Genomic DNA, 14,229 nt, shown 5'->3' with positions numbered 1-14,229 from the left:
ACTTCTATTCCACGTAAAAGAAAAACCCAAAACCCCTCCTCAAGTTCACGTAAAAGAACAGAAACCCTTTCCTTCAACCATTCACGTCGTCCTTGCTTCTGCCAGCCGCCACCACCGCCGGACCTCCTCCCGCCGGTAACTTTCCTTCGACCCTCTTCTTCTTCGTTCTCTTTTTCTTTCTTTCCTTCCTTCTTTTCTCCCTTTGCGTCGTCCCTTACCGTTTGCTCCCCCTCCCCTTTGTTCACTTCTGATTTGAGCAGCAACCACCACTCGTCGCCGAGCATCCTAGCGCAGCCGCTGCATAACCTCGACCACCGCCACCTTGCACGGTAGTTCTCTCCTCTCTATTTCCTTTCCCCTTCGTTTTTTTCTTTTCTCTCTTACTTTCGTGGCTGACTTTGCTCATCCGCACAGCCACCACCTCCGCGACCACCACTGTCGCGTAACCGGCGACCACCGCAGCCCTCGCCGCTGCTTTTCCCTTCCGACCAACGTCTCTCTCCCTCACTTTTGGTTGTTTCTTGAACCCTAACCTAAATTATTGTTTTTAATTACGTTTTAATAATTTAATTTATGTTTCTTAAATTAAATTTATGATTTTTATGATTAAGCTATGAATTTTCAGATTATATATTTGAATTAATTAATAATTTAATTTTCAGATTATGTAATTGCATTGAAATAATGATTTTTAATTATTTAAAATATGAATTTTAAGTTTTAATGGAATTGAATCATGGTGGAATGATTGTGGATTATTAAAATTATTGTTGGGATGTTCTAAGCATGTTACTTTGGCCTTGACGAAGTTTTAAACGAATTTATATTGCTCGAAATTTAAAGTATAATGTTTGCAAAAGTTTTCAACGAATTTCAATCACTAATTCAATAATGATGATGCTAGGAAATCAAATGTTTAAGTTTTGATATTGGGGAAAGTTCTAAATATGTTTAGGATGCATTTAGAATGCTCTCTTATGGTTGTCAATGATTAGGAATTGATTGGGATTATTTGTTGGTTGTTTTAGGCGGAGAATTCTTTGTAGGCGACTTTTGAAAGTGTTAAAGTGGCCTATTATTTGTTTACACAAGGTACGTACATACCTGCGTGCTTGGAATGTGTGCTAATTGTTGAAACCATGTTGAATTTTGTTGTTGAACTTGGTTATGTTGATACTATTGTTGAACTTGGTGATGTTGATATTATGGACGAACTTGGTTATATGGAATGTGCATGTTTAATACTGTTGGACAAACTTATTGAACTTATTTTGCACTATGAGAACTGTAACATGTTAGTATGGATGATTGATACAAACATGTTGGTTGGGAACACTAGATTATTCTATATGATTGGTTTGGATCGATTGGTTGTTGTTCCCTTTCTATCTTTTCACTACTTTATGAGGGCGGTGGACCTTGTTTAGTAAGTTGAAACTTTATGCCCATATACAGGGTTGATCATGGTTAAAGGAAAGGTTGGATAAATTGGAATGAGTCTTGATTGATGCTTTTATGATCACTTACTTAATTCCAAGATAAAAACAGTTGTGAACAAATGTGAATTGTATGTCTTATGTGATTGTTGAGTCATAACATAGTCTCAATTTGTAAATCATGTAAAGTGAAACTGGGTAGCAATAGCTTTAGACTGTGCACGTCTAAAGTGACGGACAAACAAGAGTTGGGGTTCATGGTGGTAGCCCATGGCCTTTTCTGGGACCGGATTGATCACCGTGTTCTATTTTTATTCAAACGTTCCTCGATATCGCAGGTCAGTGAGGTTACGGAGTCGCGCCCGTACCTCGTCTTCCTTAGTGAAGACTGTTGGACGGACAACTCGGTCCATTTTCTAGTTCAACTAAAATAATATTAATGTTATGAAAGTCTAGTCCAGTCTAGTCTAGTCAACTGTGATTTGAAAGTGAATGTCTCTTGGTTATTCTTACTTACGCTATTAGTATCATGTTAGGATTATTCGTTTAATAGAATCATGTTAGGATTATTATTGATTTAGTATGTAGTACTCAGCTTTGTTGATTACGTGCTTTTGCTTGTGCATGTTGATCATGGCTATGCCTTATTGATCATGTGATGACCCAATCTTGGTGAGCAGTCTCTAGGGATCAATAAGCATCGTCCATTACAGGTTTGAAGGTGATGCATCATGGGGTTCGGGATTGAAGAGTTGTGTAGTTATTAAATTGCTTTGTTTTAAGTTTGATGTTGAATTTGTTTGGCCTGTTTTAAAGAGACTCGAACTTTGTTTTAATTAATTACGTTGACTTTGTTTTGTTTGTTGGTTTTAGATTTTATTCCGTAGTTGACTTATTTAAATTATTAAAGTTAGTTTTATGTTTTCCGCTGCAAAATTCTGAATAAGCCGTTACGTTTTCACACGGGCGATAATGCCTTGATAATTCTCTACGTTTTATATTAAAAGGTTATTTTAGAAAGGAGAGAATTGTCGGGGTGTTACAAGCATCAACCAGAGCTTCTGTAGCAGCATCCCCGGGCAGTTCTCTTCTTAAATCCGGGATTGTGTAGCAGCATAAACCGGAGCTTATCAACCAGAGCTTCTGCGACAACAGTGCAGCTCTCTTCTTAAATCCGGGATTCTGTAGCAGCATCAACCGGAGCTTCTGTAGTAGCATCAACCAGAGCTTCTGCAGCAACAGGGCAGTTCTCTTCTTAAATCCAAATAATAGTGTCACAAATTTCACCTAGCAGTTTAGGACATTCACCATAACTCGTATGGTCGTAAAATGTGACAAAAAGGTGATTTCATTATCTTACAAAAAATATTTCAGCATACTAGCTACTGAAATATCGCTAATAATATTATATACTTATAGTAGGGTGATTATCTGCACACAGATTAAAGGTCACAAAAGTTCAAAGCAAAGTCCAGAATTCAGGGGCTAGATCAACTACGAGATGTTTCAATTCAATCAAGTTATGTGATCGCAGCATCAAAAGACAATCCGAATGCAGTGGTTATGTTAAAATAAATTAATTAGGCAGGTCTCATTAAGGGATGATTATGATCAGACAATATATGCATCAGAAGTAATACCTTGTCATGAATGATCATTTACTTGGATTTTATTATCTCGATCTTGTAGCAACAGACATAATATCCACTATCCTTGGAGCCTAGTAGTTGACGAGGGCACTATTACACAAGAGAGATCAAATCAATGCAGCATCGGCCTAATAATAAAATTTATTGATGAACTATGTATAAACTTTAATATATCTTCAAGAGTGATCGTATACCTTCTAGTGGATGATGGCTGTGATGATGTCGAGCGTGGAGATGGTGTCGTGAATTCCTTTGTCACTTGCTTATCAGCCTTTTTATACAATAACATGAAAAATAAATGTTTAAAAAAGTATGAGCTGCATTAAAAAATACAGAATATATATTGAGATATAATTGTACGTTGAAACACAAAAACATTAAGTAACGTACCTTCTTTATCAGAAAAACCAAATGTGCAGGCCGAACAAAAAATCTATTATGACATTGACAAACGAATTTTGTTTCCCCTTCAAGGCAAGGCAGAACACGCAGAACCTGCATTAATGCATTAACAGAACATCATTAACATGCATTAACAAAATCAACTGCCAATTTCAATAATTGAGAAGTTGAAAAATTAATCGACTGAGAGGACGATAATCCCCTGCTTGCTGCTTCCAGAGCCAACTTCAATAAAAAATGCAACTGGGATATTGTTTTTTTGTGTAATCATACTTACAAGAAAAGCCTAACAAGTGCCTGGAAATGATTTGTTTTTCTTAACCAAAACCACCTAGCCACTGTCATAACATTACCAATTGGCTTTAACTAGTCTCCAGCGTATTTGAATCAGTGCTTAAACTATTACCCTTATGCCTTGCACGCCTTCCATTAATCTATGTACCCCTTACCTACAAAGCTAAGCTAGCTCAATAGTGAATTAAAGAGTACTAATACGTAACTATAAAACCAATACCATTTCACACTCAAAATTCTCACCTCTCTACTCCACTTCACGATCCAATCGAATTTTACTACTTGCTCAATCAAATGTAGTTACCTTACACTCAAATTCTAAATTCACAACTCCCAGCATAATATAATCACACCCAAAGTCAATCGAGATATGCAAAAATTGGAAAGATGTGATACCCCAAAAAAAAAATATTCAAAAGAACCAACAACTTGTAATACCCCGAAATTTTTAAACATGATTTTATTAAAATTAAAAATATTTATTAGCTTGATTTTGTTTTAAATAATTATGAATAATCAAATTTCGTTATTTTAATCGTTTTTACGATTTATTTTAAACGATAAATTTATAAACGAAGATTTATTTATTTTTCGTTAACGATAAATTTTATAAAGAATTATTTTAATTAAACATTTCTATTTTTAGTAAGTTTCAAAAATAGCAACAATTTCTGAAATTTTGGCCAAATAATGTGAAATTACGAAATTGCCCTTAAAAGAGCCAAAATCATTTTTTTTTTCTTTTTCTGCTTGCTTCCCACGCACAAATGAGTGAAGAAATTTTCTTCCTTCTCCTCTTCCCTTGCTCGCCACGTACAAAGCAAAAGGAAACATTTTCCTTCATTCCTCTCTTTCCCACAATTCAGTCCATGTTCATTCCTTCCCATTTACTCTACATGGATACAAATTCAGTTTCTATTTCCTAATTGAAATTCAATATCAAAAATCAAAACAACAACCAATTTCACTCCCCTTTTGATTTCTCTGATTCGGACCAACGACCACCACCATAACCACCATTGTCCGCCACCTCAACCACCGTTAAACACCGCAACAACGACCCAGAACCGTCCCAATCACCGTCGGCCACCACCGCACACCCATATCGTCTCCCCTGCCTCTCCCTTTTCTCTTCGCTGCACCACCAACACCGACACCACGCCACCACACCACAAGTCCACAAACACATTACCACCTCCTAAACCCAACTCCATCCTCAATCTCCGGCGATACGCCGCCCAGAACCACCGCAAAACCCCACCCCCAAACTCCCCTGTTCTCTCGCCTCCTTCGCACTTTCCCCCCTTCTTTCGTCGTCCTACCGCCGCAGACCAGCCACCACCACCTTCGCCTTCACCGGAGATTTCTGGCGCCACCAAACCTAGCCCCATCTCCCCTCCTATTCGTGCTCTGCTCCGCCGTGCACCGCCTCCTTTCTCTTCGACTCCCCTGTTCTCCCTCCCCTGTTCGCACACCCCTCCTTTTCTTCCTCTTATCCGCGAGCCACAGCCACGCGGTCAGAACCGCCCAACCACGCTGGAGTTTCCCCGTCGCCGACAACCGAGCCCAGCCACCCCAACTCCCTTCCTCCTCCGTGCCTTCCCCTCCCCTGTTTCTATTTCCCTTCCCAGAAAACCGAGAATCATGTTTCTAAGTGAAACATTGATTCTTATTCACCTCAAAGTCTCAAACTCGTATTTGAGTTGGGCTATTTTACTTTGGGCCTTTGGTGAGTTAAAAATTGAATAACTATTTCAGATTTCCTATTATTAAATTTCAGAATCTCTAAATTATTAATTTTCATGTTTTAATAAATTTTTATCATATAATTATTTACTAATAAATTGTTATTATTTTTCAGGTTAAATTATCGAATATCGATTTTACTAAAATAAATTACTAGCTTGAGTTAACAAAAACGGAATTTAAATAAGATTTTCATGAAAATCGATTTATCAAATATATATGTATTTCGATTGAAAATTTAATTAATAATAACATTTTCGTTAAAATTCGAAATTATAATTTATTAAAATTCGTTATTTATAAATTCATTACTTATAAAATTTATGATTTATAAAATATTAATTTTAAATTATTTATCGATCTAATACTAATTCAATTATTTACTATTTTTAAAGAAATTGGACTCGGAGCTCAGGACGAACGAACCAGCGAAAATCCTTAGCCAAAATCGTGGAAGTGAGGTAACGGCTATTGCTAGTACCCGCAATTCCCTTATAAATGCGTTTATGAAAATACAATGTTATGATTTATTTATGAATTGAATGCTTTGACATGTTTTATGAATTGCGGGAAATGAAATGTGATTTGATTGAATTATTTATTATAATATGATTGATTGAAATTCTTATAAAACGATCTTTATAAGAAACCATGAATGAAATGATGTCTCTATGATGCCAGGAAAGAAATGATATTTTATGGATCCCAGGATCTAAATGATGTTTTATCATGATCTCATGATCTAAAGGAATTATGTTACTTCTACTGAAGTAAAAAGGCTAAAATGTAAAATTAAACGAAACATGATAAATGAAAGTGAAATTCCTAGTCCGTTTGGCAGTATATGTTCACAGGTTACGATTCTCGGTCATGCATGTACCCATGGGGCATCCGCCCATTGAGCCAAGGCTCTCATGTTTTTCGGGCCAAGGCCCCATGTTTTATGGACAGCGGTCCATCGTGGAAGACGTTCCACCATGTCATACTTGCCACGACTAGCATGTGCACCCTAAAGTTATGAATGAATTAAATAAAGGACTTTATAAAATGCTTTACATTATTCTATTCTCCCTGTGTTATTAAATAAAATGAATTGAAATGAATTTACGTTGCTAGAATAGTTCGTTACTGAGTCTTCGGCTCACCGTTTTTGTTTTCTGTTTTAGGTACTGCTGGGAACGATGGAAACGAGTAGTGGCAAGGATTTCACTTTAATAATATTCACCTAGTTACGCTTAACGTTTTGATAGTTTAATTAAAGACTCGTAGTAAGTTATGTACTTTTACCTTGGGAATACAAAACAAGTATTATGTTAATTTTGGAGTTTAAATAGCTTATGATTGATGGTTGCCTTGTAATTCCCAAGAGGGAGTTACGGCAGGTAATGTCCCGACCGAATTAGGTTAATTCCGCTGCTAATTATGCTTTATTAAATGAATTAGAGGTTGGGGTGTTACAGTTTGGTATTCAGAGCCAAGGTTCTGGACCATAAGTGCTAGACCTTACGGGTTTCGCACGAAATAGAATTCATTAGGCTTTAAGTAAAAGAGTTTTAAAGAATAAGTTTAAAATGGGACATTCTTAAAATTTTGTTAAGTTAAAATGAATATGAGTGTGAGTGTAGGAACGGGATGAACGGGTTTATTTTCAACGATTTATTTGCTTCAACTTGTTAAATGTTGTCTATCGAGGCTATGAATAATGTAACCTAAGGCTCGCAACGAGCAATCTGTTCACAATGATTATGCCATATCGATGCAGTTATGAGTGTTTTCTTTCCTAGTGATTGTGAATTAGAAATTGTCTTATGATGTTAGAGAAAGTTGAATTTTAGTATCCTTTGATCTATCTAGATCTGATGTAATTTGGGAATGAATTAGTTGACTGAATGTGAAGCTAACAATAATTTTTGGGGGCATAGTGTGACCAAAATGGCAAATGAGGATAGGATTTCGTCCCAAATGTTAGTAAAGAAAACCAATGATTCAAACTGTCTCTGCTTTGAAAACCCCTGATGACCGATGGTGAGTTTTTCTGGTTATCCTTGTAGTGTTGTCGATCACGTACCCATCACCGATACAACTATCGTCCGAGAATAGACAAATGTTTTCTAGAAAAGAAACATAGTATGCCTCGACCGAGAGAATTAAATTTTAGCATTAAAGTAATCACAAGACCCACCCTTATTCTTAAAGCACCTATAGAATGACTCCAACTGAGTTGCAAAGAATTGAAGAAACAATTAAATGATTTATTTGGATAGGGGTATATTCAACTGAGTGATTCACTTTTGGGAGCCCTGCCATATTTATGAGGAAAAATGATGAAACATCGAGGTTATGCATAGATTATAGAGAGTTGGACAAAAATAAATATCCTTTATTCCGCATTGATGATTTGTTTGACCAACTTCGAGGTACAAAAGTGTTTTCAAAGATAGATTTGAGGTTTCGATACCATCGACTTTATAATAAACTTGAGGATATTCCAAGAACAACTTTTAGAACCAACTATGGTCACCATGAGTTTGTTGTAATACCTTTTGGGTTAACTAATGCATCAGCTGTATTTATGGATTTAATGAACCACATTTTCAAACCATACCTTGACGAGTTTGTAGTTGTTTCCATTGATGATATTTTGGTACATTCTAAGAGTAATGAGGAACACGAGGAGCATCGGAGAAAAGTGTTAGATATGTTGATTGAAAACCAGTTATATGCTAAGTTGTCAAAGTGTAAATTCTGGCTTAAGGAAATATCGTTTTTAGGTCATATTATTTCTGAGAAAGGTGTATCTGTTGATCATGAGAAAGTAAAAGCAATCGTGGAATACCCTAGACCAACCAATGTCCCTGAAGTATGAAATTTTATGGGTTTAGCTGAAGGTTATCGAAAATTTATCTAAGATTTCTCTAAGGTTGCCTTACCCACAATCCGATGGGTTAGAAAGAATATCAAATTTATGGGGAATGATGATTGTAAATCTGCAATTTCAGAACTTAATAGACGTATCACAATTCCTATATCCTTGCCTTCCATCCGGAACTAAGAGATTTGTTATTTATATTAATACTTCTAAACATGGAATATGATGTGTCGAAATGGAACAGGAAGGTCATAGATGATTCTCTCGCCAACTCCAAGTCCCTGAATAGAACTACCTTAATTATGATCTTGATATACAATACCCTACCAGAAAAGCTAATGTTATTATAGATGCTTGAGTCAAAATCTTACCTAAATTCGATCCTACCTTTCTACGAGCCAACCAAGATGATATGTAAAACCTAGAAGTTAAGATGTTAAGAATAAAGGAAATGTTTGTCTAAATGCGTTAAGTCAGTACCGAGACCAACTTTGATTGATGAGACTAAGGAAATATTTGTTAGGGAAGTCAAGTTCCTTAAGGATAAAGGAAACGTTTGCTTAAATGCGAGGCCAACTTTGAATTATGAGATTAGGAAAGCACAAATTAAGGATTTGCAATAGGAACAAATGATCGTTGTGAAAGTCATGACCATTAGGTTCGAGATTATTCTGAGCTATCACCATCAGCTACACGTACTAAAAGATCGTCTATTGACAACGAACATAGAACCATTGACATTGTTAGCATGCTTCAGGAACCCATGATTGGAGAAGATTCTTTGGCAAAACCACATGAAAAAGGCAGAAATGTTACCAATGGTCCTTGTAATTCTCTTTTCTAATTATTTTGTATGATATTCGTTGGCATTCCTTCATTTATTTATTATTTGTCATACATGTTTAGAGTTTATACCAAATAGGTTGACATGTGTATGATAGTGAGTACTGAGTAACCTGAGAGTTCAGGCATATTGAGATGATGTAATGAAAGGATGATAGGTTGGAGATTATGAAGAAGATTGACATTGATGCGTATGAGAGAATAAGAGTAAATTACTCCAATGACTAAGAGACAAAAGGGTCGAAAATGAAAGGTTATCAGACAACTAGGGGAGAGAGAAAATTTTAGTTGCCTATAGTAAGTGCCCAAATATATTTCGAGAAGGAACCATGATAGACCTTTAATAAGAGAACAAGATTTTAGTTTTCAATGAGATGAGAAGAGTTAATTTGCGGAAATCATTTTAAGAATGATAACATGAAAATGTTACCTTGGGAACCCCAATCTTACGTGCAAGAAACGATAATGTATGAGTATTATTGAGGATTAAGGTAAGTTATCATTATGCGTCATATTCTGGTATCAATGGAATTGGTGTAAAAGTATTTTTGAAGGTTCGTTGAGCTATTAAGAATATAGTAGAGGTTGTAAACCAAATACCATAAAGTTAGCTGAAATTATTTTGGGATTATCAATTGTATGAGATATCTTGACGAATCACAATTAAGACCTGTGCTTTGATACATTTAGTAAACCTGCCTACGTATAGTTTAAGAATTATGGAGGAAACAAATTTGAGGAAAATACAGGATTTCATGAAGTTTTGAAATATGTCAAATTGGAAAGAAAGTAGTTTCGAAGGCTATGAAATGGCAATCTAGAGTGAACAACCTAGACTAATCTATGCTAAAGTATATACCGTATATTTTGAGTATATGTAGAAATCTAAACCAGGCTATGCTCAAAGACATAGTCACGTAATTTGGGCTGAGCCCTCCATTGTGAAAGAATTTGACTTAGGTGGGAAATTGTTGAACACCATTGTTTTGAAGTGAAATCAAAGAAACGCATGTTGAAGGACTAAAAGATGATTGATATGCCTCTAGTAAGGAAGCTAAGAAGTTAAGTAGAAATGTTATGAACCCAACATGAGTTATGATAAAAGACCCATCTGAGTTGACACATGGATAAGATCTTGAGGATTCTACCAAAATAAGTTATCAAGAATTAATCTGTCAATAAGGTTGATGATATCAATGAATGTTAGAAATTCGAAAAGAATTATGAATGATTGAGGAATGCAATGGAATTGGGATTAGGAAATCAACATATGACATGTCTATAGGACCAGGTAATATGAACTAAGTTTTCTGGGAGCAAGATTGTTCCAAATAAAGGCACGCTTGAGGGCTTAGCATTCTCCTAAAAAGGATAAGTAGCAACGCCACATGTCTAACGATGTATTTTTAGTCACGTGATTGGACTCAAACCCCTGCAACGAACGTGGTCAACGAAGTTATTTAACGTAGAAGAAAAGATCGAATATCGAAATCTAAACGAGTGAAGTAATGAAACTCAACGACAAGATCTCTGAAACAAAGAAGCCCAGTAGCAAATGAAAGCGAAATATCTTCAAATAGTTGCCAGAGAACGATATGATGTACGAATCTCCATGTTTTCTGTGAATGTGTAATATATCAACCATGCTTATGCGTGAGATCAAATGATTGGTTATGACATGCATGTTTTCGATTAGTGAATGACGAGTAGAACAATTAAATATGACTCGTATGATTTTAAGAATGGCAAGATCGACTGAGCTCCAGTTTCGAGGACGAAACTTTTTCTAAGGGGGTAAGGATGTAATACCCCGAAATTTTTAAACATGATTTTATTAAAATTAAAAATATTTATTAGCTTGATTTTGTTTTAAATAATTATGAATAATCAAATTTCGTTATTTTAATCGTTTTTACGATTTATTTTAAACGATAAATTTATAAACGAAGATTTATTTATTTTTCGTTAACGATAAATTTTATAAAGAATTATTTTAATTAAACATTTCTATTTTTAGTAAGTTTCAAAAATAGCAACAATTTCTGAAATTTTGGCCAAATAATGTGAAATTACGAAATTGCCCTTAAAAGAGCCAAAATCATTTTTTTTTTCTTTTTCTGCTTGCTTCCCACGCACAAATGAGTGAAGAAATTTTCTTCCTTCTCCTCTTCCCTTGCTCGCCACGTACAAAGCAAAAGGAAACATTTTCCTTCATTCCTCTCTTTCCCACAATTCAGTCCATGTTCATTCCTTCCCATTTACTCTACATGGATACAAATTCAGTTTCTATTTCCTAATTGAAATTCAATATCAAAAATCAAAACAACAACCAATTTCACTCCCCTTTTGATTTCTCTGATTCGGACCAACGACCACCACCATAACCACCATTGTCCGCCACCTCAACCACCGTTAAACACCGCAACAACGACCCAGAACCGTCCCAATCACCGTCGGCCACCACCGCACACCCATATCGTCTCCCCTGCCTCTCCCTTTTCTCTTCGCTGCACCACCAACACCGACACCACGCCACCACACCACAAGTCCACAAACACATTACCACCTCCTAAACCCAACTCCATCCTCAATCTCCGGCGATACGCCGCCCAGAACCACCGCAAAACCCCACCCCCAAACTCCCCTGTTCTCTCGCCTCCTTCGCACTTTCCCCCCTTCTTTCGTCGTCCTACCGCCGCAGACCAGCCACCACCACCTTCGCCTTCACCGGAGATTTCTGGCGCCACCAAACCTAGCCCCATCTCCCCTCCTATTCGTGCTCTGCTCCGCCGTGCACCGCCTCCTTTCTCTTCGACTCCCCTGTTCTCCCTCCCCTGTTCGCACACCCCTCCTTTTCTTCCTCTTATCCGCGAGCCACAGCCACGCGGTCAGAACCGCCCAACCACGCTGGAGTTTCCCCGTCGCCGACAACCGAGCCCAGCCACCCCAACTCCCTTCCTCCTCCGTGCCTTCCCTGTTTCACGCCCCTCCCCTGTTTCTATTTCCCTTCCCAGAAAACCGAGAATCATGTTTCTAAGTGAAACATTGATTCTTATTCACCTCAAAGTCTCAAACTCGTATTTGAGTTGGGCTATTTTACTTTGGGCCTTTGGTGAGTTAAAAATTGAATAACTATTTCAGATTTCCTATTATTAAATTTCAGAATCTCTAAATTATTAATTTTCATGTTTTAATAAATTTTTATCATATAATTATTTACTAATAAATTGTTATTATTTTTCAGGTTAAATTATCGAATATCGATTTTACTAAAATAAATTACTAGCTTGAGTTAACAAAAACGGAATTTAAATAAGATTTTCATGAAAATCGATTTATCAAATATATATGTATTTCGATTGAAAATTTAATTAATAATAACATTTTCGTTAAAATTCGAAATTATAATTTATTAAAATTCGTTATTTATAAATTCATTACTTATAAAATTTATGATTTATAAAATATTAATTTTAAATTATTTATCGATCTAATACTAATTCAATTATTTACTATTTTTAAAGAAATTGGACTCGGAGCTCAGGACGAACGAACCAGCGAAAATCCTTAGCCAAAATCGTGGAAGTGAGGTAACGGCTATTGCTAGTACCCGCAATTCCCTTATAAATGCGTTTATGAAAATACAATGTTATGATTTATTTATGAATTGAATGCTTTGACATGTTTTATGAATTGCGGGAAATGAAATGTGATTTGATTGAATTATTTATTATAATATGATTGATTGAAATTCTTATAAAACGATCTTTATAAGAAACCATGAATGAAATGATGTCTCTATGATGCCAGGAAAGAAATGATATTTTATGGATCCCAGGATCTAAATGATGTTTTATCATGATCTCATGATCTAAAGGAATTATGTTACTTCTACTGAAGTAAAAAGGCTAAAATGTAAAATTAAACGAAACATGATAAATGAAAGTGAAATTCCTAGTCCGTTTGGCAGTATATGTTCACAGGTTACGATTCTCGGTCATGCATGTACCCATGGGGCATCCGCCCATTGAGCCAAGGCTCTCATGTTTTTCGGGCCAAGGCCCCATGTTTTATGGACAGCGGTCCATCGTGGAAGACGTTCCACCATGTCATACTTGCCACGACTAGCATGTGCACCCTAAAGTTATGAATGAATTAAATAAAGGACTTTATAAAATGCTTTACATTATTCTATTCTCCCTGTGTTATTAAATAAAATGAATTGAAATGAATTTACGTTGCTAGAATAGTTCGTTACTGAGTCTTCGGCTCACCGTTTTTGTTTTCTGTTTTAGGTACTGCTGGGAACGATGGAAACGAGTAGTGGCAAGGATTTCACTTTAATAATATTCACCTAGTTACGCTTAACGTTTTGATAGTTTAATTAAAGACTCGTAGTAAGTTATGTACTTTTACCTTGGGAATACAAAACAAGTATTATGTTAATTTTGGAGTTTAAATAGCTTATGATTGATGGTTGCCTTGTAATTCCCAAGAGGGAGTTACGGCAGGTAATGTCCCGACCGAATTAGGTTAATTCCGCTGCTAATTATGCTTTATTAAATGAATTAGAGGTTGGGGTGTTACACAACTAATCACTGAAAATTTTCAGGCATAAACAAAAGTGATAACTTTTGCAACAAATGCTGAAACTTGATTGTTGGGGGAAAAAAAATCAAATTTTCACATAATAATCAGAAACAAACGCCAAATCAATAGGGATACACACCAAAACTAAAAATTAAACACCCAGAAACAAAACGTCAACAAACAATAACCAAATTAACCCCCCAAAAAAATCAGTTTAATTGGACTAAATTCATCAGATTTTTCGACAATAATAATGAATTAAGTATAATTCTATTTTAATTTTTATTCATCAAGTGGTAATAATAATTGATTAGACCTAAAATTCATCGAAACTCTCTTCCAATACGCATTACAATTTGATAATTAAGAATATTGAAAGGATAAATAAGTAGAACAAAAT

General features: G+C 35.8%; 1 long non-coding RNA gene across 1 annotated transcript; it reads left to right on the top strand.

Annotated features, from left to right (window-relative positions):
* Window positions 1-3,080, top strand: LOC130463712 (uncharacterized). Its single transcript, XR_008923855.1, has 5 exons — window positions 1-135; window positions 261-329; window positions 415-1,092; window positions 2,117-2,778; window positions 2,878-3,080. It is a non-coding gene; the product is annotated as an uncharacterized lncRNA (long non-coding RNA).
* The last annotated feature ends 11,149 nt before the right edge of the window (window positions 3,081-14,229 follow it).

The sequence above is a fragment of the Spinacia oleracea genome, chromosome 6, assembly GCF_020520425.1.
Source record: "Spinacia oleracea cultivar Varoflay chromosome 6, BTI_SOV_V1, whole genome shotgun sequence".
NCBI lineage: Eukaryota > Viridiplantae > Streptophyta > Magnoliopsida > Caryophyllales > Amaranthaceae > Spinacia > Spinacia oleracea.
This window is presented reverse-complemented; position numbering and strand designations above follow the sequence as displayed.